Raw genomic sequence first — 23,363 nt, 5'->3', positions numbered from 1 at the left:
CGCTGAGCTTGGAGGGGATCCAACCGCAGCCCCAGCCAGCGTCCTGCAACTTCACACAGCACCCTGAGACTGAGCTGCTCCAAGATTCCCCACCCTCAGAAACTGCGTGAGGTAATAAAGCATTGCTGTTTCAAGCTACTAAAGTTTGGGGGGTAATTTGTTACACAGCATTACATAACCAATACATACTCTTGCACATAAATAGAATATTTGAATTTTAGAATGTAAATGAGAAAAACTTCAGAGAAAAAGAGGGAAAGGAACCCGGGAGGCAGGCTGTGGCACAGCCACGACACCCTGGTAGAGATGGCAGAGGAGAGGCCGCCTGTGTACAGGAGAGGAAAAAGCTGAGGATCCCGGCAGGGAGACTGCAGGGCCAACACTGCTACGAGATGTGGGGCTGAGGGAGGCTGGAACAGAAGAGGACAGGGAGGAGGCCTTCTGGGGAGGGAGAGGAAGGCAGGGGAGCATCCTGCCTCCCCACAAACCAGCCCCTCTTTCCAGGTTTCCTGTGAGGCCAGGCCTTGAAAGCTGGTGTGAGGTACCTCTGGCCCATGGAAACACAGTGACTTGCAGCCCCTGAGGACGTCGCACTTACCTATGTCAGCGTGGGGGTAGTTTGTGTTGTGACTGAGGTGTGCATGTGTGGAGGGGGTGGCAGCTGGGGTCGGAGTGATGGGCCAGGTACACAGTAGCTAGCCCGTCCAATGCCAAGGACAAGGACAGAGTTCTGAAAGCTGCAAGAGAAAAGCAATGAGTTAGGTACAAGGTAGCCCCAATTAGACTGAGGGCTGATTTCGCATCAGAAACCAGGGGGGCAAGAAGGCACTGAGTTGCAATAGTTAAAGTGCTGAAGAAAAACAACTGTCAGCCAAGAATTGTATAGTTGGTGAAACTCTCTTTCAAAAATGAGGGTGAGAGGAAGCCATTCCCAGATAAACAGAGCTGAGGGAGCTCATCACCACTGGACCTGCCCTACGAGCAATGCTAAAGGGAGTTCTGCAGATGGAAAGGAGAGGACACTAGACAGTGGCTCAAAGCAACGTAAGGAAATAAAGACCTGTGGGAACCGTGTGGTGATTCCATGTGCCGCCACTGTTGTGTTGTGTTTTATGGCAGGTAACTCCACTTTTTAGTTATTACTGGTTCTAAATTACCTGAATGGGATGTGTGGGCCTGAGAGAGCCACCTCCAGTGGTTGGGCCAGGGTTTGCCAACCCAAGTTAGGAGAGTTTGGAGAAAGACATCAGCAGTCAGTGCAGAGTTAAGAGGTGAGTGGTGAGGTGGAGTGTCAGCAGGCCCCTGGGTCGGGAGGCCAGCTGGGTGGCACCGCCTTGGAGAACATCCAGTGGTTTGGTCTTGTCAGAACCTCAGAGCTGAATGGAGCTGGAGAGCCTGACAGGAGTGACCATTCACATCATCTGAGGCCATGTCCCAGGTCGCCAAGAAGTGACTTTACAGGAAGAGTATCAAGGAACTGGAATGTTCCTTGTTGCATGCTGAGCTCACTCTCCCTCTAGGCTGATAGAACCAGGGGGTGGGGTCAGGGGCAAGTGTAGTGAGGAGAAACATAAATCATAAGGAGTTGGCAGGTGCTTCAAATGTTTAAATGACACCAGACGTTGGCTGACTGCATTTGAGGGGACCGAGCAAGGCAGCCAGTGGAGAGGCTGGCCTCTGAGTCTCCATTCAAGCATTATTTTATGCATTCAACCAATATTTGAGTGCTATTATAGATCACACTCTTGGCTGCACATCAGGCCTAGAATAGTCAGGTCCTCAGTGTCCCTGCCTCATGGAGCTCACATGCCAGGGAAGAAAACGTTTTCCTGAGTTTCCTTGTTGACTCTTCCCCCTTTCAACACATTATCATTAGGCAATGAATACCATTTTCTTTGTGATAATTTTGGCTACGCTATCTCTGCCAGACTTTGGTGGTCTCTTCTATAGTCGGGGCCTTAATTCCTGGAGATTTCGGCTTAGGGAATGAACACATCACTTCCTACTCTCTACTAATCCATGCTTAGCCAAAGGAGGAGAGGGAGGGACTGGGATCTGGCAGTGGCTGTAGAACACAGATGCTTCTTTTCTCATTTCTCCAAGGCAGCCATAGGCCCACAGTGATCTCCTTTGTCTTCTGTCCTTCAGCAGACCTGGGCCTGGGAAAACACTCTGCCCTTAATTCACTCGAGCCCCTGAAGTTAGGCTCCTGGATTTTTAGGGTTCTCATAACACTATATTGAGAATGGAAGATTGAGAGCTTTTTTTTTCTCACTTTATTATCTTTTTTTTAAAGATACAGAGATCACACAAAATATTACATTAAAAATGAGAGCTTCCTATTGGTTTTCTTTTCTTTTCTTTTTTTTTTTAAGATTTTTTTTTCATTTATTTATTTCTCTCCCCTTTCCCCCCCACCCCGGTTGACTGTTCTCTGTGTCTATGTGCTGCATCTTCTTTGTCCGCTTCTGTTGTCAACGGCACGGGAATCTGGATTTCTTTTTTGTTGCGTCATCTTGTGTCAGCGGCGCCATTCCTGGGCAGCCTGCACTTTCTTTCGTGCTGGGTGGCTCTCCTTACAGGGCACACTCCTTGCGCATGGGGCTCCCCTACGGGGGGGACACCCCTGCATGGCAGGGCACTCCTTGCATGCATCAGCACTGCACATGGGCCAGCTCCACACGGGTCAAGGAGGTTTGAACCGTGGACCTCCCATGTGGTAGACGGACACCATAACCACTGGGCCAAGTCCACCGCCCCTTTTGGTTTTCTACCTTCCTAGCCTTGCCCAGAGCCTGATACGAAGTCTGTTAACAAATGCTAGCTTAATTAAGATAATTTGCACAATTTCACAATCCAATCAGTTCTACTGAGGTCCCTATCTCTGTTTTTTCCTTATCCAGGAGAAATACCATCCTTCGTATATACCCATTCCAATCCAGGACTTCAGCACCTGGCTCAAATGTCACCTGTTCCAGGAAGCTTCCCCAGCTCTCCAGCCAAAAGGGATGTTTGTCTTTGTCCATTGTCTCAAGAATTTCACAGTCTGGTGTGTGTGATGATGGTGGCTCAGAAAAGCAAGTTAATTCAATAAATGCTATTTATGCTAGAGGTAATGACAATAATAATATTGAGCATTTATACTAGATCAGGAACTGTGCTAAGGATTGTACTGCCATTGCCTTATTTACTTCTCATGGCAACCCTATGAGGGAGTTCTGTTACTGCTAATATTCCCATGTTATAGATTGTGCTATAAGGAACTATATATCGGTAGTCAGCCATGGCAAGGGCAAGTGTGATAGTGAGGCTAATGTGTCAACTCGGCCAGGCAATTGTGCCCAGTTGTTTGGTCAAGCAAGCATTGGGCTAACTGTAATATAAGGACATTTATGGGCTTTAGTCACCGGTGAGTTTACTGCATAGATGCCTGATTATATCTACACCAACCAAGGAGTTGGCCGTCATCAATGAGTGACGCTTTATCCAACTAGTTGAATGCCTTAAAAGGGGAAGTGATTTCAGCATTTGGAGAGAATTTCCCAGCTTGTCTTTGGACAGCCAACGTTTCCCGGAAACTCATCAAGGACCTTCATCGGACTTGCATCGGAGCCCCTGGTTTGCAGCCTCCTGCGGAACCTGGACTTGTGCATCCCCATGGCCATGTGAGAGAATCTTATAAATCTCCTGCTATTTACAGATATCTCCTGTTGCTTCTGTTTCCCTAGAGAACCCTGACTAATACAAGTGACACCAGAGATGTATGAAAGAAAAGTTTATTAGTACTCACAGGTCACGTCGCGAGCTCAGACTCAACCAAGTGGGTGGAGAGCCAAAGAAGAGCCTCTAGGGCCGAGGACCCAGCCTTTCGCAGCGCTGCACGGGTGGAGTTTCAGCAGTTATGAGTTTATGAGGCTATAGCTATAATAATCATATTTTCCAAACGAAACATTTTCTGAACTTCACGATCTGAGGAGTTAAGCATTTGTGAGATAAAATATGCAAAATCGGGGCCCTCATGGGTAATTTGGCATCTAATCACCTTCATACGCTTGAAATAGAAATGAACTTTGGCCTCCCCTAACTTAGAGGCTCGTTAACAAATTTTATGCCTCTTAGAGTAAAAGTTCAAAAGTAAAGTTTATATCAGGGGATGAGAGATTGGCTATCTTGTCTTTTCCAGTTCTGGGCAGTTTTTAGTATAACCAATAGTAAGATGGCTACAGAACCATGGGCGTGAGAAAAGTTCCTGCCACTCTTTTCCTTTTGCTTTTTAATTATTAAAGATGATTGAGAAGGTTATTTGCCAAGTGAAGAGCAAGCCTCCTGAAATTTGTTCCCAACTTTTCTGAGACCTAGATAAATACCCAGTTGCTGAACATATTAGCTTCTAATAGAGTTTCCTGCTATCAAAGATCAATAGGTAAAATATTCTGAGCAGTAAGCCAGGTTGCATCCGTGTTGCCTCCTCTGAAGGAGGCTAGCAGAAGTGAATGACGGGAAGCTGATTTGGCTCAACTGATAGTGTCCGCCTACCATATGGGAGGTCCAGGGTTCAAGCCCAGAGCCTCCTGACCCATGTAATGAGCTGGCCCACGTGCAGTGCTGATGCACGCAAGGAATGCCCTGCCACACAGGAGTGTCCTCTGCATAGGGGAGCCCCACGCACAAGGATGCACCCCACAAGGAGAACCGCCCCATGCAAAAGAAGTGCAGCCTGCCCAGGAGTGGTGCCACACGCATGGAGAGCTGATGCAGCAAGATGACACAACAAAAGGAGACACAGATTCCCTGTGCCACTGACAAGAATGCGAGCAGACACAGAAGAACACACGGCAAATGGACAGAGAGCAGACAATGGGGGAGGGGTGGAGGGAAGAAGGGAGAGAAATAAATAAAAACAAATCTTTAAAAAAAAGTGAATGAGGACCTTCTCTTTAAGAGGAGAGCCCATATCCTACTCTTGAATGTTTCTATTGTTTAGCATAGTGAACCTTTACCCACAAAACACTTCCTTTTGAACAGTCTGATCAAAAACAAGGTCTTTTTTTTTTTTTTTTCAGAGTGTTTACGTACCTTTAGACAGGAGGCCAACTCTCAGTGGTCATATTCAATAAAGGTTAACTTTGGACTGAAGAGATTTTTAGAAAACCACAACTTTATAGTGGACATGGGAGTGGAGCCTGCATGCTTGACTTTATCTGCTCGCTGGAAGTCTTTCCTCTCTCCCAGGGATCATCTCGGGACAATACTATGGGATTAGAACCACTGGAAGAGGAAGTCTTGGGCCAGCGCTGGAGGGAGGAATGCTGTTGACTGGGTGGTGACCGACCGAGCTGGGCCGGCGCGGTCAGGTGTGCAGGTGGGAGGAGGAGAGAGAGGGTGACGTGGGCACAGAGCTGCAAACGTGCCCGCGTGTCCCTTTATGCACATGGAGCCCTCTTCTGTGATCTCACGTGCGTGTTTATCTGCTGCCTTTTCAGCATCGGCTCTAGGGAAAGGACATTAAAGGAAAAACAATTACTGATTTAAAAGTCTCATTCTTGTGCTTTAGGAATGCTCCTCTCCTGGGTTTCCCCAAATAAAACTAAACTACATTTTGTCCAAGGAGTCCTTTAGTATTTAGTATCCGTAAGCTAAATGGATGGTAGGACAGAAAGAAAAGTATTTGTAAAATTAACTTCAAACTGCTGGTAATATTTGATTTTTGTAATGACTCACTTAGATGCAGATGTTTCCAGAAATCCCGGGTATTTGGAACACAGTCCAGGATCTGGATATGAGTAAATAGCTCTCATAAAGCACGTGCACTTTGCTCCTTACGAGCCCTCACACAGCCATTTAGACAAATGTGTGTAATTCAAGGGATCAGGTATAGAGACCCGACATGCTGGTAGCACAGAGCGATCGTGACAGCAGTCTCTGTTCAGATGATCTAGAAGACAGTGCAACATGCTGGAGCTGTTTAGCCCAGACAATAACTCTGGAGGTTATTAGCAACAATGATAAAATACTACCATTTCCTGAAGGCTCACTTTGATCTACTGGGCGCTAGGCTATGTAGTAGGTACAAACATTAACCCCAATTTACAGATGAGAAAATGGAGGCACAGAAAGATCAAGTAACTTGCCAAAGGTCACACTAGGCTCCTGCTTGCCACGGAGGGTCTTAACCCTCTGAGTTGTTCCGGAAGCACTGGCGAGGCACTTCCCCACTGATCGCAGGGCGGTGGCTTCGGCTCCAGCATTTCCTGGTCAGCATCACAGGAGGGCACGGTCAGCGCCCAGGTGGGCGACGGTGGCGGGTGGCGGTTTGGAAGCACCCCCCTCGCCAGCCCCCAGGTCTGGGCAGGAGCACCCCATAGAGCGCTGCCAAAGACTCCAGAGGAGGTCAGCCTGTTGCCCCGCCCTCCAGCCGGTCCCGCGCCCTTGACCTTGACCCGCCCTGGCCGCACCGTCGGAACCGCGGGCGGGGCGGCGGCGAAGGAGGGTCGCCGGCCCCGCGGCAGCGCCCCCTCGAGGCGCCCTGGTAGCTCCGGTGGAGGGGAGGCCCCCTGCCCAGGAGGGGTGCAGGAGGGAAGTGGGTTGAGAGGGACGCGTGGCCGGGACTCCCAGCCGCGGGGACCCCCTCAGGCCCGCGCAGGGGCCCCCCTGCTCTCGCTGCGGCGGCCTGACCCGACCCTGCCCCGGGCCGCTCGTCCTCTACCCGCTGGCGGCCGTGAACTCCACCTGCCGGCCGGAGGCCTCTGCGAGTCGAGAGCCTGATTGGGCGCTCTGGAGGGGAGCCCCCAGGGCCAGCGAGGCTGCTTGGGGGGCCCCGGCGAGTTCTCGGAACCGGACTCAGAAAACCCACTATTAGGGGTAGGAAGCCGTGACAGCGCCGAAGGCGGGGGACAAAGCAGCGCCGCGCAGCGCGCAGGCCTTCGGGCGTGCGCAGAGGCGCTGCGGGCCAGCCTCGCCCAGGCGGGAAAGCCAGGCTGTTAATCAGGCGCTAGTGTGATCGCTGCTGGCATCTTGAGCCGCGGTGACTAGACCGACCCTGCAGACCATGCCAGCTGTGTTGTAAGGATCTTTTCATTGTTGTCGTTGTTAAATAGTTGGGAGAACTTTATTCGCCTTGAAAGAAATTTCAAAACACAACTTTACAATGACATCTAACAACACATATGTACAGGGATGAGAAAATATTCCCTATAATGGTCAAAAACTCTGCCCAGGACAGGGAACTGCTGAAAAAAAAAAAAAAAAAAAAGATAGGTCCTTTACACAGTTTCCCAAAATTCCATTAATTCCTCACCAAATGCATATTAATTTCCTAGCTTCCTATTGACATTAAAGTTTAATATTTACTACCATGAATTGGCTATGTTTCTTAAAAAATTATCCTATGCCAGTTTGATTAGCTTTATTTTGAACACAACTTAAATTTGCATAACTAAAATAGGCAGTGCCTATGTGAGCACCCCAGATGATCTGCACCCCCAAACACACACCAGCTGGGGCGTCAGGGTCCTCACGTGGATATAATCAGGAGCAGCGAGGATGAGTGAGGCCAGAGATGGATGGAGGAAACGTCCTACCAGAGACAAGGGGCAGGCCTGAAGGCCCCGGCAGGAGGGCGGGCTCCCCCCGGCTGGCGGGGAGCCGCGGAAGGGCCGGTGGGCCCAGGGAGTCCACCCCTCATAGGGTTGTAGGGGTGGCATTTCAGCAGTTAAGAAGTCAGGTATATGGTGGAGGGTGTTAATTTTAACTTACAACCCCCCCACTTCCCCGTGAAACCAGGCAAGGCTCAGGTTATTGGGGAGGGGAGTCTTGGGGTACATTATGTGATAGGGATAGTTTGAGGCCTGGCCATCAGGCAAGGATATCAGTAGCCATGGGTGCAAACAAAATGACACCTGGGAAGGGCGAGGCATGGTTGGCCACAGGTGGGCCCTTAATTTTGTTTCTTGTATCACACGTTTATAGACATTGAGACTTACAGAGGCTAAATAACTTTCCCAGAACCCAGCTGGTAAGGGTCTGAGCTGGAATTGAACATCAGGGTTCATAACCTAATACCCCTGCTCTCTACCCGTGAGGCGATGTAAGAACCCACAAGGGGCCGTTTATGTAAATTGGGGAGTGTATCTTGTGGAGAGCAGCAGAAGCACTACTGGTAATATGAAATAAAGGGTTTAGTATAGAAATGGGACCTTCTAAAATTGTGGGAACTGAAGAATTCTTTTTTTTTTTAGTTACTGGGGCCGGGGATTGAACCCAGGACCTTGCGTTTGGGAAGCTGGTGCTCAACCCCTGAGCCACATCGGCTCCCTTTATGGGAGTTGTTGACTCTCCATCTGGGCCAGGAATTTCTGCTATGTCTGCAGGGAAGGAAAGAGGGAAGCGAAGCGGAAAGAGCAAGGACAAGCTGTTTTCCAGTCTCGATGACTTGGATGACCTGGAGCAGAAGCTGGTGCCCACTGGCATGGAGCTGCAGACACACTTGCCCCTGGCTTTGAAGAAGGAGAGACTGTGGAAGCTGGAGGGGCAGGGCGTCTGGCCGCTGCGCCTCACCAGCAGGCTGAGCAGTGAGCCACAGCATCGCCACAGCTCCTGTGTCCCACACCAGCCTCAAAAGGAATGCTGGTCCCTCACTTCCAACCTCAGTTTAGCTGGAATCTCATTCCTCTTACAGGGAAGGGAGTTCTGTGGAAAGTAATTTCCCCTTCGCTAACCTGAGACAGTAAAGCCACCACAGAGCGTGATGCGAGGCTTGCAAGCTGTAGTCCAAAGGCAGTGAAGGAGCTGGTGAGGGAGAGTGGAGATGGATGGACAACCCAGGCCGAGAAGAAAGCACGGAGGAGACCGGGAAGTCCAGGCAGGGCTGTACACTCACAGAATGGTAAGGTTCGAGAGAGGCGAGGCTGGAGAAACAGACAGGCGCTGAGCCAGGGGGCCTTGTGGGTCAGGCAGAGCTGAAGTTTATTCTGATTATAAGCAGGGAAGTGCTGAAATTATATTTTTATTTTTTAAATTGCTTTTGTTTCAAGTGATAGACACAGCACACATTTGTTGAAAATAAAATAAATAATACCTATGGACTTGGCTTTTTTAGAAAGACCACTTTGTCAGTGTCACACAGAATTATCTGGAACTTGGCAAGAAGGCAAAAGGATGACTATGTACTCTTTCAGAGGCATCCTGGAATTGCTCCTTTGTTGTCTTACTCTTCACTGTTGTTAAGGCTCAGACTTTGGCACGTGACATGTTCCATTGTACATTGTTGCCTTGCAGAGATGCAAACAACTCCTTGTCCAGTGAAAATCATAACCCCCGAGGTTAATGCTCTTGAATCTGTAAGTTTGCAGTCTTCTGGCAGCACTGTTTTCCTTTGACTATGTATAGTCTCTTGAATCCTCCGTTGAACTATATTACCCATTCTGCCAGTTTCTTTATTAATGAATTAAATATATTGTTAACACATGCTCACTACAGATTTGAGAGTCATATTTTTAACTTCAAAAAATATACTTTGACAGGGGCAGTGTTGAAGATGGACTGTAAGTGGTGAGTGAGACAAGGTTGGATAGTCGCAAGAAGGTTATTGCAGGAATCCTGATGAGGCATTATGAGGGCTTGAGCCAAAGCTTTAGCAGGAGAGAAGGAAGAAGATATGGGAAATGCTGCGACGGAGCAATCTGTAAGTAATGGTAACTGATTAGAAAGATGCAAGAAGGGGAAGCAGATGTGGCTCAAGCGATTGGGCTCCCGTCTACCATATGGGAGGTCCAGGGTTCAATTCCCAGGGCCTCCTGGTAAAGGCAAGCTGGCCCATGTGGCAAGCGGGCCCGAGCAGAGTGCTGCTCTGGGTGTCGAGATACTGAGCAGAGTGCTGGCATAGTAAGATGACGCAACAAAAAAAGACAGAGGAGAGACAGTAAGAGACACAGCAGACCAGGGAGCTGAGGTGGCACAAGAGATTGAGTGCCTCTCTCCCACTCCAGAAGGTTCCAGGATCGGTTCCCAGTGCCACCTAAAGAGAAGACAAGTAGTCACAAAAGAACACACAGAATAGACACAGAACAGACAACGGGGGGCTGGGGGTGGGGGCGTGCATAAACAAATCTTAAAAAAAAAAAAGCTGTCAGAGGAATGGGGTAGGGTGGGTGCATAGGTAGGAGTTTAGGACCCCTCCCAAGCTCCTGGCTCAGAAAACTAGAAAACTACCCTCTGCAGTCCCCAGTCTTCCTTGGTTTGTGCTCAGCACATTCTTAGCATTTGAGAAACTGGATCATGCTGGGAATTTACATGGTCCTAGGACTAGGGCAATAGCTGTTACTAAAAGTTTCCATAGCTTCTCATGTGAAAAGCATCAGAATTACAGTGTTAGAGAAAAGCACTCGGATCTTTTCCTCCCCATCCTCTCTCAGATAATATCCTGACACATGCGCACACACACAAGCGACAGAGAATAAAACCCAGCAACAAAAGAAAAACACCCGGAATGAACCTGCTCTTGCCAATCACACATAGACAGATTCTCAGCACACCAGGTATAATCCCAGCCCAGGTCCCCTTCTGGCTTTTTAACGGCTGCCGGCCAGTTTCCCTGGAGACCCAGCCAGAGCAAGCTTGGCAAAAACTGGCTCTTTTAATTCTGGAATCAGTAAAGCATATTTGGGAAAGAAATCTGTACATGAAGAAGTCACATTATGAATTTTGAAGTCAAGGAAAAGGATCATAGATTTAACTGTGAATTCTTTGGGCACCGGCAACCGTCTTACTCATTTTGGTGTAGACCTGAGTGATCGGTTTGGCCATTAGCCACCCTGCAGGATTACCCAGGATCCTGGCCGCTTCCATTCTTGGATTTGTTTCCAAAGCTTCCGTCCATCATAACCTTTAGCTTGAATTGTCTACAGTCCTGCTTTGACAGCAGGGTAGATGTCCTGCTAGGATGAAGGCCCTACTAAGGAGTCTGTAATCATTTTTTAAACTTTTTATTTAAAAAATAAATTTTAGATTTACAGAAAAGTTGCAAAGAAAGGGCAGAGTTCCCATATACGTCCCCCCCTCCAAGATGGCTCCCTCATCTGTCAGCTTGTTGTTTCCACTCATTGTCTCCTCACTGTGTCTGCTCGTTGTGTCTGTTTGTTGTCTGCTCGTTGTATCTGTTCATCTTCTTTAGGAGGTACCAGGAACTGAACCCAGGACCTCCCATGTGAGAGGCGGGTACCCAACTGCTTGAGCCATATCTGCTCCTCCCATACACTTTTCACCCAGCTTCCTCTGATGTTTACCTCTTATTTAACCATGGTATATTTGTCAAAGTGAAGAAATTAACACCAGTCCAGTCCTATTAACCAAACTAGAGGATATTATGTTGTGGGAAACTGGCTTACCTAATTTGTTGCTTCCTATTATTGTAGATGTTGCAGTTGCTTCCTATTATTGTAGATGATGTTGCAGTTCTGATAGCAAACAGCTGCTCATTGGTTTCCACATAAATACCATGTGGAAACTAGGGTTGAGGCACTCAGTTCCAGAAGGTGTGAGTCCCCTGGTCCCATCTTTATCTCCTCTCTTGTGGCTCTCTCTCTGTCCTTTATATCTTTAAATTATATGCTGCCTTCCCTTCGTGCGGACCTATTGTGAGCCGATAGCAGCAATATTGGATCCTTTTTCAATTCCAGGATCCAATCCAAGACACCACATTGCCTTTAGAGGGGTCAGTGTTTTTAAATTATACCCACCCCCCTGGAATTTTGCATGGATTATGTGACAGATTGTAAAAGGACTTTGTAAACTATGAAGATCTGTGTAAATATTACCAGTTCTTTATTTTTGTTCTGGTTAAAGACAATTTACTGATGCTTTCAGCACTGCATTGCAAGATGTTAAAGTAAATTCAAACTTTATTATTAAAACTGCATTATTTAAACTACTCAAACAATATACTGTGTATGTTTGCATTTCATCCTACCACAATTATATTGCTTATTTAATCAGTGAGGTTCAGAAAAGTTACCTGGCTTTTCCTCTTGCCACCTGGGGTATTTTCTGTTCCTGAGTAGTTGATAGCTGTGGGCAGTCCAGCTCACCTCGTGGCACCTGGATTCACAAGGGCAAAGTGGCAGAAGAAGCGGATGTGTGGGGTGAAATGAAAGAGAAGAAAGGTGAGGTGGAGATCCAAGTAACACGTTTTGTGATGCCCTGCCTGGAGTGAGACACAAGTGAGTGACCAGCTGCTGCCCTAGGACCTGCTTCAGGTTTCACCTGTTGAAAGAAGCTTTTTTTCTTTTTTGTAAATCTCTATTCCTGATGTATTAAATTGAAAATAAACCAATACAAAGACATTTTGCTATTATAAAAAAAAGAAAGAAAAGTTACCTGCTCAAGAATAATATACCTTAGATATTTTTAGACCCTCCCAAGATTGGGTTAACCCCATTTTCATGTGCTCCCACGTCGCCCAATAGACTAGAAGCTCCGGGGACCAGGAACTTCATTTTGTTCACTGCTATCTCCCTCCTATCCAGAGGAACATAGACACTCCCCAAAATGCTGTTTGGATGGGTGGGTGGATGGGTGTGTGGGTGGGTGTGTGGGTGGGTGGATGGGTGGATGCTAATCCTGAATCTATTCATATCCATGTTTTCCTTATAACTCACTGTTTGTTGTCTGTCTTCTCTTACTAGAAAGGAAGATCCACGGGCACACGGCCAGCTGTGCTTTGATCCCTGCTGAATCCCCAGGGCCTAGAACAGGGCTTAGAGCTGGTGCACGGAAGTGTCAGTCGTGCCCCTTGCGTGGCTCTGTGGAAAGGCAGACTTCTTCCTTCGGCCCACATCACCCTGACTTTTTCTGACCTCGGTGTATTTGTGTTTGATGCTCCTATCAGTAAGAAGATGCTCGAGGACAAGCAGGACACTGTGATGTGGGGACGTGCCGAGTGCCCTGGCTTCCCGCACTAAATCCTCACCTGCCGCCGACTGATGACCAGAAGGGCACGCACAGGCCTGCGTTGCCAGGAGCACTGACTCCAGGAAGACGTGCCACGCTCCTCGGAATTGTTAGAGCACCAGCCAGCTCACGGCTGGCGGCCACCGTGCTCTTGAGTTCTATGTCACGCTCACCTCCCTGTCACCAGAGTGCCGCTCTTGAAGAAGCAAAGAAAAATAACCTGCTTATGGTAACCATCAGCTTTGTTCTCTCAGGAGACAACTTCCTTGTGTCAAAACTCTTCTATTTCACATCTATTCACTTTTCCCCTGGAAACTCTTAATATGTGCTTCCTTAAACACTTTTAGTAAAAAGGTAACAATCACATTAAGGAAAATTGGACTATAGAAAAAAAAACCTTTTTCCCAATACAATTATAGTTAGAATTTTTGCATTTATTTCCTACACTGTTTTTTACCCCTGAGAGTGTGTATATATATGTGTGTGTGTGTGTGTATGTATATATATATGATCTAACTAGATTATGTTCTGCTTTTTAAACTTAACATTGTACCATGCTTGTGACATAGGTTCTTTCCATTCTATTTGACTTCATAAACATTTATCTAAATACATTGTCGCACATTTAAGAATTTTCGATTTATAGTTTATTTCACTGTCAGATATGCCAGCACAAGGCTCCTAAAGGGTTCAAAAGACAAAAGCTCAAGGCACTTAATATCTTCACAACACTGTTAAATGTCAGAATTTAAAAACAAGGCTTTCACTAAAGATAATAAGATGACAAGCAAATGAAAAGTTCATCAGCCATCAGGGCGATGGCAGCTAAAATCACACACTACACACCTGCTAGAACGGTAGCGTTGAGAAGAGTGACAACACCAAGCGCTGATGAGGAGGAAAACTACAATTCTTATGCATTGCTGGTGAGATTACAAAATGGTACAGCCACTTAGAAAACAATTTGGTAGCTTCTTGTTAAGTTAAACACAACTTCCCATATGATCCACTCCTAAGCATTTACCCAAGAGACACGAAAGCGTACGTCTCCACAAAGACTACTGTGTCCATGTGGAGAGCCGCTTTACTCAGAACAGCCCCCACGTGGAAACAACACAAATGTCCGTCAGCTGGTGAGTGGGCACACCAGCCATGGTACAGCCACACAATTACTACGGCAATAAGAAGGAACCAACTACGGATAAACACAACAGCATGGAAAAATCATAAAACATGAGGCTATGGGAATAAAGCCTGACCCAAAAAGGCTACATATTCTGTGATTCCATTTATTCCATTTTGGAAAAGTCGAAACCATAGGGGTCAGAAATTGGATCAGTGGTTGTCACAGGGCTGTGGTTAAGGAAGGGGACTGACCGCAAAGGAACTATTTTGGCAGTTCGAGTGTTCTCTATTTGGTGATAGTTTTTCATTTTAATTTTGAAATAATTTCAAACTTACAGGAAAGTTTCCAAAAAAAAAATTACAAAAACAATACAAAGAAGTCCAAAATACTGCCTCACCCAGATACCCTGATTTACCAACTTTTGGGATTTCATGACATTTATTATTTTCTTTCTTTTCTCTCTCTCTCTCTTTCTTTCTTTCTCTAATGTACTTAACATTTCCAGGTACATTTCCTGAGAACAAAATCATTCACTATGTAAGGTGGTAGTTTTTTTTTTACTGTATACCTTCATCAAATCTCATTGACCTGTTAACAAATGGAATTATACTGTATGTAATTTATATTTCAAAACATCTGACTTCAAATGTATTGTCTTCCCTCTTTCTTTGTAAACTCCCTCTCCCCAAAGGATGTGGCATATTTTTTTCGGACAGCTGTAAAACAGTGAAACAAGAAGCCCATCAGTGAGCAGCTGGTATAATTTTCACACAAACCTTCACCCTCTGCAGTAAGCACCACGTAGAACACGGGTGAGTAGAATTATTTCAGCTATCTTTGTGAGAAACGCCTCTGTTTACCCAAAGTTCCAGGCTGGACTGTCCTCCTCTTTGGGGCCTTCTCCTGTTCCTTTCGCTCCTGGGATTCTGCGGCTTCACTAACTTCTTTTGGCTTCTAGGCAACATCTACACTGGTCTCCTACATGTTATTTTCCTTTTTTGCTTCTTTTCTGCTTTCTGTTCTTTTGCCACAAGCTGATGAACGATGCCCTTGGCAATGATGTCATAGGTGACATCTGTGACACCTATGACGCCTATAAGGATTATGCCACATGCCCAGTATATGTATTTGTAGTCTCTGTAAATGTCATTGAGATGACCTGAAGTCAATCCAAAAAAAGTGAAGGAAAGAAAGAGAGGGAGGTGAGGAGGAAGAAAGAAAAATTTGTTATGTAAGTACCCTTTCCCAAATAAAGCCTAAAGATACACTCAGGAAGAAGATGTAATTCCTAATTTCAGTCTCCTAAAACCCATCAAACAGTCTTTACAGAGGCTCCCAAGTGGCAAATTGCCTACTATTGAAGTCCTAAAAAGAAACTCATCTTAATTTACAATGTCAGGCTGATTTAGGATGATTCTCTATGTTTTAATTGTAGAAACTTAATGATTTAATTGCAGCATACTAGAGTTAGAAAAGACCTGGAGATCATCTGGTTCAATTCTTTCATTTCGTAAAGGGAAGGACTGAAGCCCTGGAGAAGTTTAGGAAGATGTCCAAGTTTGCACAGCCCTTCATAACTCAACTTTGCAGACTTCCAGACTACTGCTTTTCCCCAACGTTCCCCAAAGAATGTTCCTATGAACACTTGTCCCACGCTAAAAAATAAATTTCTCACGCAGCTTCTATTATTACCATCACTCCCGTCTTACAGATGACGACACTGAGGCACAGATCTCATGAGCGATTCAACTCAGGAAGTCTGACGCTTGAGCCTGCGGTCTCAAGCTTTATGCTCTAGAACACCCCTCTAACATATTTTGAAAGTCAAATTAATTTGGGCAACTGCATAAAATGTTCTTTTCCCTTGAAGAATGTATGTAATATAGTAAAGACCCCTGAGAAGTCCTGTAATAAAGAAACTCATTAAACTCAGCAGTTCCTAAACTTATTCGGAGGTACAACCTTTGTTAAAGTAAATTTAGCATCTCACATAAATAGTATCCTGAGAATAACACTTTGCAAAATACCACTCTTACTATGGCCAAATCATGGTTCCATCAGGCACTGTTTACTCAACAATATTTATTGATCCTTATCATTGCCAGGCACTGTTGGTGCCAGGCCCTGAGGAACGACTTGTGGACAAAGAAAAGATAACATGCCTGCCTCACAGTTCACTGGAGAAAGGAGATGTCCACTAAGCCGAGACTTGAAGAAGGAAAGGAGTTTAAGTGGGGGAAAGGGATGCGAAGAGGGTCCCGGCAGAGAAAGGGCAGGTGCCCAGGTGCTGTGGCGGGGAGCACGGGGTGTGAGGGGGAATGGAAGAGGGCAGGGCAGCCAGAGCAGAGGGCAAAAGGCAAGCGTTAGGAAATGAGGCCGCAGAGGCCGGTGGGGTGGGCCACGCAGGGCCACGCAGGGCACGTTCGAGAATTTGATCTCCACCCTAAGAGCCGCAGGAAGCAACTGGAGAATTCGAGTAAGCTGGGATATCAGATTTGCATTTGCAAAGACTGTTTTGCCTGCAGAGTGGAAAACAGATGGAAGGTTGGCTGGACCAGGCAGGAGGACCTTAGAGTAGCTCAGACAAGAGAAAGGCCCTTGGGTGGGGGTGATAGTTGTGGCGGAGAGAAACGGGCGGATGAGAGAGCTTTAGGAGGGGAAACCTGGTGGGATTTGACGCTCGGTGGGCATGAGGAGGAGGTAAGGTGTGCAAGGCTTGGACTTCGGTCGTGGAACTTTTATGTACCTGTTCTTACTTTATAATGCATAATCTCAAAAGCACAGGTAACCTCCAGGGGAAGGTCAATCACTATCGCGTTTTGTAATAAGTAGTCATTTTAAAATGTTGAAGATTTTGGTATTTGTGGGGGATAATCCACCAAGTTTTATTTATGGTTACTTAAAGCTGTGTGATCTTGGGCAAGTTATTTCACTTCTAGAAACTTCTATTTCTTCATTTATAAAATGGGCACAATAGTCCTACCTCATAGACTTGTAAATATGACAGAGTATATGAAATGGTTCGGACAGTCCCTGGTGTACATGTGAGCCTTTATATGGTAGCTATTATCATTATTTCAAATATTACTACTAAGATACAGTCTATGGTTAAAATGAAATCACTGCCGGTGCTTCAAAGGTGGAGTTGTATATAACACATTTTTTCTATAATAAATGTTATTTTTATGAAGGGAAAAATAATCTTTAAAAAAAACCACTGAGGTTTGTAATAATCTCTGACTCCCCTTTCAGCGTGATGGTTCCATTTAACTCTTTGAGCAATTACACTGTGCCAGGCATCGTGCAGCAACAAGGATACAGAAATGAGGCAGACCTGCTCTCGGCCATCAAGCAGGGCACTAATCTTTGCTTTCCAGCCCCTTCCCAGTCTGGTACACTCATCACACGATAAGAGGACTGCAGGGGTAGGGACACATACTATACCTAAAAGCGGTGGCCCTAGGAGGACAGGACAGCATTCCACGATGGTCACCAATCCCACGGCGCTGGAGAATCTCTGGGGTCCAACGAGGTCCATCAGTGTTTCAAACAGTACTGAGCTGAGCCACCCGAATGCGAATCCAAAGAATCCCGCGTAGACACAGAACCCAACATAGCTGGTAGATAAAGGTGCTAGCAAATGACACACTCCATTTGCAATAATAGAAGCAGCAAAGTAACACTGAACTCAAGGTCTGATCCACCTTGTGTTGGCCAGAAGTCCCATGGAAGGTCTGGCTACCATGTCAACAAAAGCCAGAATGGAAAGAAGGAAGGCAGACTTCTCACTAGAGAAATGCTTACTCTTGCCATAATTACTTAGAAAGATTAAATGTGTAACCAGGCCCATTACCAGAGAGATAGAGCTCAAAGCCTTTGTGGGTAAACAGGGATATGTCCAGGAATTTGCTAATTTCTTGGAAGACTGTTTCTGTTCACTGGGGTTTCCAGCAATAAATTCTCTTTTGAAATCACCTGCCCCTTTTCTTGCGTCACATTTTCCAGCTTTCTGAGGGGATCCATTAGACCTACCTTTCCGTGCCTTGGTTGGCGTGGGCCCTCCTGGTCGAATCAGGGCTCCAGCTACACAGCATTTTAGCAGAGGCCCCCAAGAAGTAGGAAGCCTCCTCTTCAGCAAAAAATATTAAGGAGGGTATGGGTGAGGGGCCAAAACAGTGAGGAGCAAAGGGCTGCCGCCACGGCCAGGCCACTGGCCAATGGTCGCCTCTTACAGAAATACTTGCCAGTCATGGTCAGAGCTGGATTCAAGCTGAAGGCAAGCCCAAGGCCTGGAGAGGAAGAAAAAATTATATACTGAAATAGATATCAGAAACCTATTTGTTATTAATTAATTAGACTAGAACACTGAACGGAAAGAAGAGAATATAATCATTATGCAAGAGACTGTTTTAACTAGTAGATCACTAAGTGGACTGTTATCAGATAAATACTCATGAACCTAAGGTCTCTTTATGTGGCAGACACTGGAATTATAGTACAACATTAAAATAATCCCTTTTGCTCTAGCAATAAATGTAGGATCTATTTAATTTCATAATTTTCATTGTTCTGAGGGACAGGAAATTGAAAATAGAAAAGAGAATGAATTTTATACATTCGGAAAGTGAGACAGTGAGAGAGAATAAGGGAGAGAGGAAAAAAGAGGGAGAGGCATGCAATATTTTTGGATAATCAAACACAGCACCATCAAGATGTCCAAAATCTAAATAAACCCATTAATTTAATACAATTCCTATGAAAATGCCGCTGTATTTTCTTTTTCAATTGAAGTGTAATGACTCTAAAATATACCTGGAGAATGAATGCATTAGAATCCCCAGGAAATATTTGAAATGGATAGATAATTGATGGCACCAACCCTCACAGATACATAAATGTATTATACAACTATGTAATTAGAACAGAGTGGCACTTATTCAGGAATAGACAAGCTGACCAGTGAAGGTAGACAGAAAGTCCAGCAGCAGAATTAATACATTTAATTAATTTAATAGGGAAAGAATGGATTTTTCAGTCAATGGGGCCGGGACAAGTAATTCTCCTACTGGACTCCCAAGTGGTCTCGCATTCTTGCTCTCCCATAGTTCAATTTCTCTAATGACTGCCCAGCCGCAACGGTCCACCTTGGGTTAGGAACCCCTGACTGGTCCTCCTTCCCTCCCTCCCCTCTCTTCTGTCTGTTCTTACACGTGTAAGATGGTTACTGCCTGAGGGTCTTTAGCCAGGACTGCTGATCCTTCAGATTTTCACAAAACCGGCTCCTTGTTGTCCTTCAGATCTCAGCTCTGAGTCACCACCTCAGAAAAGCCCTCCCTTTAGGGATTGCCCACTCCTGCCCCACCAGAATGCTCCGTTTTCAGTCTTTGAAGAGATTTGTTCCTTCCTGATATTTTTCTTATTTATTCGTCTATTTATTGTCTACTTCCCTGTACCACAGAGCAGAGATCTTGCCTATTGTGTTGACTAGCTCCCACGGCAACTGGGGGGAGAATGGGGCCTGGCAGACAGTGGAGGCTCAATAAATATTCGTTAAATGGATTAATAAATGAAATAATGAACAGGCTGAATAACCATGTGGGAACAATAAGGTCATATCCTTATGTTATTTGAATATTCTGGAGTGATTAAAATATTTAAAGGTAAAAAATACAGTCGCTGTAGGGACAGAATAGAAACAAAACAATAATACCCAGGATGGGCATTGTCTCATATCTTACAGATGGGATTGTAAGTTATTATAGTCTTCATGAAGAGTAATTTGGCCAATTGTGAAAAAAAAAATCTTTTCCTCCTGTAATTCCACTTCCATAAATTTATCCTAGGGTAATAATCATTTTCATATTGATGTATAGAGAAGCACTGTTGACTAACACTGGAAAACGTAAACAACCTAAATATTCATCAGTTAGAGATTTTCATCCAATGGAAAAATAATAGCTGCTAAAGCATATTTATTGAGATAGGAAACTATGCGCAGGATGTATCACAGTATGAAAAAAGTTGGTTACAAACGTTATACAAAATCTCATCCCTTTTTTGTTCTTAAAAAAATGGTTGGTGTGCATAAAAATGTATGACTGGATATAGCATCAAAATATTAATGATGTTTTTTGTTTTTGTTTTTAGTTAGGCCAGTATTAGGACTTTGATTCAACCACATCAGTAGGGAGTGACCCAGGGTTGAGTCCCTGCCCCCTTGATGGGCTGATATAAATGGACACTCACTTGAGAGGAAGATATGAGAAAAGAGAGAGAGCTGCATGGACATGGAAGACAAGAAAAACTTGATCCTGTAGGCCTGGGGAAAGATGAGCCATTTGCCCAATAATTTGCAGCTGAGGAGAACACAGCAGCTGAGCAGCCGATAAGGCCTAGAAAGAAACAAACCGTATGCCAGCCTACATCTGAGATAGGAAGAAGTCGGGCCCATGGAGCCTTACCAGGAAGAAGGAAGGAGAGACCAGGCAGAGATTACCCACCATCTTGCTTCAACACGTGGCAATTGACTTTAGTTAGGAAGCAACCTTGAATTGGCTCTTTAGGGACTTGTAACTGTTAGCTTTTAACCCAAACAAATACCCTTTTTAAAAGCCAACAGATTTCTGGTGCTTTGCATCAGCACCCCTTTGGCAGACTAATAAAACTTCCTATGTTGAATTTATTCCTAGATATTTTATTCTTTGACATACTAATGTAATGGAATTATTTTCTTAATTTCCTTTTTATATTGTGTATTGCTGGTATATAGAAGTACACTGATTTTTGTTGTTGTTGTTGTTGAACTTGTATTCTGCAAGTTTGCTGAATTCTTTTATTAGCTGTAGTAGCTTTCTTGTGGATTTTTGAGGTTTTCTAAATGAAGTATCATGTTATCTTTGAAGAGATTTAGTTTTACTTCTTCCTTCTGATTTGGATGCCTTATTTCTTTTTCTTAATTGCTCTGGCTAGAACTTTCAGTACAATGTTGAATAACAGTGGTAAAATCAGGCATCTTTATCTTGTTGCTAAGCTTATAATGCAAAAGTTTTCAGTCTTTCACCATTACGTGTAAAATGTTAGCTGTGGGTTTTTTGTAAAAGCTCTTTATCAAGTTTAGGAAGTTCCCTTCTATTCCTAGTTTTCTAGTTTTTTTTAAATTTTTTATCATGAAAGAGTAATGTGGGTAGGTTTTTCATGACTACTTAAATACCCTTAATTGTTATAGGTATATTCAGATTATATCTTCTTTCACTTTGATTGTTTATGTCTTTCTAGGAATTTGTCCATTTCATCTAGGTTATCAAATTTGTTGGCAAAAATTGTTCATAGTATTCCTTTATAATCCTTTTTATTTCTGTTTACAGTTGGTAGTAATGCCCCCTTTCATTTCTGATTGTAGAAATTTGACCATCCTCCCCTACCCTTTCTTTTGGTAATTCTAGGTAAAGATTTGTCAATTTTGTTTGGCCTTTTCAAAATAACAACGCAGGGAAGCGGATTTGGTCCCATGGATAGGGTGTCTGCCTACTACATGGGAGGTCCAAGGTTCAAGCCCAGGGCCCCCTGACCCATGTGATGAGCTGGTCCACATGCAGTGCTGATGCGTGCAAGGAGTGCCCTGCCACACAGAGGTGTCCCCCTTGTAGGGGAGCCCCATGCGCAAGGAGTGTGCCCCATAAGGAGAGGTGCCCAGTGCAAAAGAAATTGCAGCCTGCCCAGGAATGGCGCCACACACACAGAGAGCTGACACAAGATGACGCAACAAAAAGAGACATGGATTCTGGATGCTGCTGACATGAATACAGGTGGACACAGAAGAACATGCAGCAAATGGACACAGAGAGCAGACAACTGGGGGGTGGCAGGGAAGGGGAGAGAAATTTTAAAAAAACATCAAAATAACTCATATTTTTCCTACAATTTTCTAATTTCTAGTCATTGATATCTGCTCTAATCTTCATTATTTCCTTCTTTTTGTTTGATTTAGGTTTAGTTTGCCCTTCTGTCTATCATGGAAAATGTTCCGTGTGTCTTGAGAAAACTATGTATTCTGTTGGTGGTGATGATGTATTCTATAGATGTCTATTAGGCCTAGTTGGTTTATAGTGTTACTCAAGTCTTCTATTTCCTTGTTTATTTTTTATCTAGTTGTTCTATTGAAATCTAACTATTTTAATTGAATTGTCAAATTTTCCCTTCAACTTTCATCAGATTTTATTCAATGTAATTTGGGGATCTGATAGATGTATTTATAATTGTTACATCTTCTTGATAGATTGACTCTTTTCTCATGTCTTCTTTTCCTCTGGTAACATTTTTTTCCATAAAGTCTATTTGGTCTGATATTCTGATAGCCACTCCCGATCTCTTTTGGTTACTGTTTACATGGTTAATCTTTTTCCATATTTTTGCTTTCAACCTATTTCTATCTTTGCATATGAAATGTGTCCCTTGAAGACAGCATATAGCTGGATCACAGTTTTTTAAAAACTCGATTCTGCCCATCTCTGGCTCTTGATCGTAGTGTGTATCCATTTACATTTACTTACCTAATCAGTAATCACTTATGTGGTAGTTTGAAGTTATTTCATGAATCCCAAAAAAAGAAATATTATGTTTGTAAACTAATCTATTCCTCTGGGTATGATACCCTTTGATTGCATTAAATTCAGTTGAGGGGACTTTGATTAGTTTACTTGATAAGGGCTTTTGATTGGACTATGTCAGTGAAGTGTGACTCAATTTAAGTCCATGCCCCCTTGATGGGTCTGATATATACAGAAACATAAAGAGAGACTGAGACAGACACAGGAAAAGGAAGCCATCATGTTTGATCCTTCCATGTAAGAGAGAAGACTACAGAATCGCTTAAGCATGGAGCAACTCAAAAGGAGATGGTAAGCACAGAGAAGGCTGAAACCTCAGCAGAGATCGGTGGTCATCTTGCTTCATGTAGCAACATGCCAGGATCAACAGGAGCTGACTTTGGTGAGATAAGTTCTCTGATGGTGCTTCAGTCTGGACTTTTTCACAGCCTTGGGACTGTAAGCTTTTACCGCAAATAAATCCCCTTTATAAAAAAGCTATCCCATTTCTGGTACTTTGGTACTTTGCAGTGGCACCACTTTGACAAACTAAAATAACTGATAATTCTTTCATTTTGCTATTTGTTTTCTGTGTCTTTTTTGTTTCTCCATTCCTCCATTACTACCTTCTTTTGTGTAAAATAGATATTTTTTTCAGTTTCCCCTTTTAATTCCCTGGTTGTTTCATATATGTATATTTAGTTATT

At 44.4% G+C, this 23,363-nt stretch overlaps 1 pseudogene; it reads right to left on the bottom strand.

Annotated features, from left to right (window-relative positions):
- Positions 1-15,036: 15,036 nt before the first annotated feature.
- Positions 15,037-23,363, bottom strand: part of LOC101431539 (monocarboxylate transporter 1-like) — a 67,746-nt pseudogene continuing 59,419 nt past the window's right edge.

The sequence above is a fragment of the Dasypus novemcinctus genome, chromosome 9 (genome assembly GCF_030445035.2).
Source record: "Dasypus novemcinctus isolate mDasNov1 chromosome 9, mDasNov1.1.hap2, whole genome shotgun sequence".
Lineage (NCBI taxonomy): Eukaryota > Metazoa > Chordata > Mammalia > Cingulata > Dasypodidae > Dasypus > Dasypus novemcinctus.
The sequence above is the reverse complement of the archived record's forward strand: the minus strand, read 5'-3'. Positions and strand labels throughout refer to the sequence as shown.